At 43.1% G+C, this 3,470-nt stretch overlaps 1 protein-coding gene across 1 annotated transcript in view; it reads left to right on the plus strand.

Moving 5' to 3' along the window:
• The first annotated feature begins 378 nt into the window (after window positions 1-378).
• Window positions 379-3,470, plus strand: part of LOC105457270 — an 11,583-nt gene continuing 8,491 nt past the window's right edge. The window contains exon 1 of the mRNA XM_011701862.1: window positions 379-539. The gene's annotated coding sequence lies outside the window, so the exon portion shown is untranslated. The remainder of the gene's footprint in view (window positions 540-3,470) is intronic.

Genomic DNA, 3,470 nt, shown 5'->3' on the forward strand with positions numbered 1-3,470 from the left:
GAGAGGAGAGAGAGAGAGAGAGAGAGAGAGAGAGAGAGAGAGAGAGAGAGAGATTTGTTTTGGAAACATCGACTATGTCGTTGTAAAATGAACCAACGTGTATACAGGTATGCGCGCGCGCAACGCGCACCAGGTGGTCGTCGGTGGTGATGGTATACTTTTAGCCTGGTGGGCGGCTGGCTGCGAGGGGTGGTTTTATCGACCCAGGATACGCGAATCTTGAAAAGGTTCAGTAGTCGCGGAACCACCACCCCGTCGGAACAGCTTTTGCTAAGCGCCTTATACGCGAACGCTTCTATAAGGGTGCTCCCGTTTTTCTCTCTTTCTCTCTCTCTCTCTCTCTCTCTCTCCCTCTCTCTTTCTTCCTTATCTCTCCCCTTTTTCTCTTTCTCCGTTTTTTCTCGGTGCCGTTCTTCGAGGTTTTCTGTTTACTCGCTCGCGCGAAATATTTCGCGACGGTTGCGACGAAAATACGACGCGAGCCGAAGAGGAGGTGCCATATTTTCGCATACGAGCGATCCTGGACGCAGCTGCACGAAGTAAGTGAAACTACGACACCAAGAGTGCGGGTAAATGGCGAATTTTATTTCTCGTGCGTGTAAATACTCTTTCCGGAATATGTCTTTTTTGCGTTTAACATCGCTTATACATATACATATACATATAACTGGATATGTCGGCTCCTACAATGATACGAAACATAACCGAAAGGTAAATTGTCATAAATGTGCAAGTCTTCTAATTACGCGTTACAAAGTGGATCTTTTTTTGATTTTGTGTCGAAATTAAGTTTCAATTAGTTTCAATTAGCAAGAAAATGTTCACGCCTGGAAAAACATTTGTGTGCGCTTGCTCGATCCGTCATCTTTTCGTTCGTTTCTTCAGGATGAACAAATATGGGGCAATCGGAGTTACCGTGGATACGTTTCCCTTTCCTTTTTCTTACGTTTATCATCGTATTCGATGTAATTATAATTATAATTCTAGTTTTTAATTGTAATTATGATTTATTTAATAGTAGTTTATTATTTATCTAGTTAGTTTATTCATAATTCGTACCTTTTGGCTTTGAATGACTATTATTTATTTACATTTATAATAGAATCAGCGTGGAATTTTGATTTGACGGATTTAGAAGGTGCTACTTTTAAGTTTTACTTGGGGACGGAGTCTTGATATAGAACTGGTTTGGCGGTTGAACACTTATAAGCGAAGCGTAAAATTTTCCCTTGGATGTTAAATGTGCAATGGTGACCCATTTATCGATTTTCTGAGATTTTAATGTATGCGACGAGTCGTTCGCGTTTACCTTAAGACTTAAGGCAGAAAAGCGAAAACGGGAACGAGAAGAACAATTACCAAGTTTAATAAAAAAACAAAAATTGAGAAAATCAAGAATCCTCTGCGTGCGAGGATTTAATGCATCTCTTAAACCAAGCTGTCGTGGACAGATCCGGATTACACATATATACGTATATACATCGACTCGAGGGGATGCGTCCGAGTGGAATATTTGTCATCTGTCATGTCCATGACAGTCGACAAATATTGACACGTCCGCCGCTCTGACTTGTGCGCTTCGTACCTTACTCTCGCACATCCAGCGTGCACGTCTCGCCGGAGCTATAATGAAATCGCGATAGGTAGGAACAGAACGTAGGAACGTACGCCGCGCGCGCAGCGTCCATATGGCGTGCAGTAACCTCGATTATCGGAAACTGTTATAGCTATATTTTTCTGGAACGCAGCCAAACGGAATATCAACGATGAACGGCGCACGGCCCAAGGTAAAGTAGTGGCGAGTCAATGCACGAGAAGTATAAGTTGTTGCCATAAATTAATCTCCCCTTTCCCTAGCTTCTCTTCTTCCACCCCCTCCGCCGTTTTTCGGAAAAAGCTCGATCGACGGATTGGTCACCGGTTTGTCGATTGCTAAATTAAATCTCACCGTGAAATGTCATCGCGAACGCGAGAATCGCCGTCGCAAAGAAGAAACAAGAACGTGTATTTTTCTTCCTTCGAATTTACTTGAAATAAAATCGGTGCTGTCTTGGCCGCTGCCCAACCAGAATGGCCCGCATGTTGGTACCTCCCAGGGTGAACCACCTCGGATGCGGCGTGATGCAGCCCTGGCTCGAGCCAAATATCATAGAGATATATGCGCGTGCGTTCCTTTAAAAAAGAGGTATTCGGAGAGAATATCTTAACAAATTCGTGAGCGAGATTGAGCGATATCAAACGGAATCGCACGGATTTACAAAGACATTCGGGATATCCTTTCCTCCTCGCCTGCTATACCCCTTCAAGATTCTGGCAGGAATCCAGGGTACGAGATAGCGCGGTAATACTAGTTGCACATTCGCGTGGCGCCTATAACTCGGCTTATGCTTTATACGGCGCACGTGGAGTTGCAACCATGACATCGGGGAATCAGGCCAACGTTCCACTTCTAAAGCGATAATAGTCATATATCCGATTATTTTATGCGCGTACGCCGCATCGCGATTCGGAAATTCCGCGAAATCATCGAGAGAATCCTATCGTTCGGTCCTTGATACCTTCGAGCGTGTGCGCGGTATGATTTTAATTATCTACTTTAAAGCACATTAAAATCTGTACTTCAGCCGTTGTAGAGGAGGACAAGACTATTCGGAACCCTGGGTAACTCGAAACCTCGCTATATCTCGAATACTGCATTACCGAATATCAAACTGGATTTTATATGGATCTATAGGTTGCGTCTTTTTAGCCTGACATTTATGGTTATATGACGCTTATATTCGGTAATGCAGAATTTGAGATATAGTGAGGGTTCCGAGTTGCCCCAGGTTCCAAATAGCCCCGTCCTCCCCTACAAATATTATATATGAAGGAACGAGATGAAGCGTAAAGGACGTATATTTTTCTGTTTATTCTTGCATTTCTTGTGAACGCAGTCACACGAGATTATATTTATTGTTAGTGGCGTCGATAGGGACTAACGAATCTCTCGGATTACGAGAGAGAGACAGGCAGAGTTTGTCGTACGTTTTTCAGCGGTGTGCACCTGCACCTGGTGCCTGGCTTCGGTTGTTCGATAATCGAGGTACAAAGGCCATCGCCCCTCTCCCTCCCCGAGAACATATCTAGGCCACCGACACTACCAACGTTTACCAGTAATCGCCATTGTCGTTGCACATCCGACTACAAAGCAGCTGTTTCTCGCACTTGCAGGAACGATATACATATATACAGGATGTCCCCGTATAAGTGGCCACCCCTTTTTATTTCGTAAACTAATAGAGATAGACCTAATAAATATAATATCAAATTAAACGGCTCTAACTAAACTTTATTGTGAGCACAGTGACACTTAGAAATATTATCTATGTTAAAGAGCGGAAAGACATGATTAATTTTTGCACGGTAAAGTAACAATTTTAATGTGATAAAAGTTGTAGCGTTCTTTTTAACGAATACAACGATGTATA

Source organism: Wasmannia auropunctata, unplaced genomic scaffold (assembly GCF_000956235.1).
Source record: "Wasmannia auropunctata unplaced genomic scaffold, wasmannia.A_1.0 LD336103.1, whole genome shotgun sequence".
NCBI lineage: Eukaryota > Metazoa > Arthropoda > Insecta > Hymenoptera > Formicidae > Wasmannia > Wasmannia auropunctata.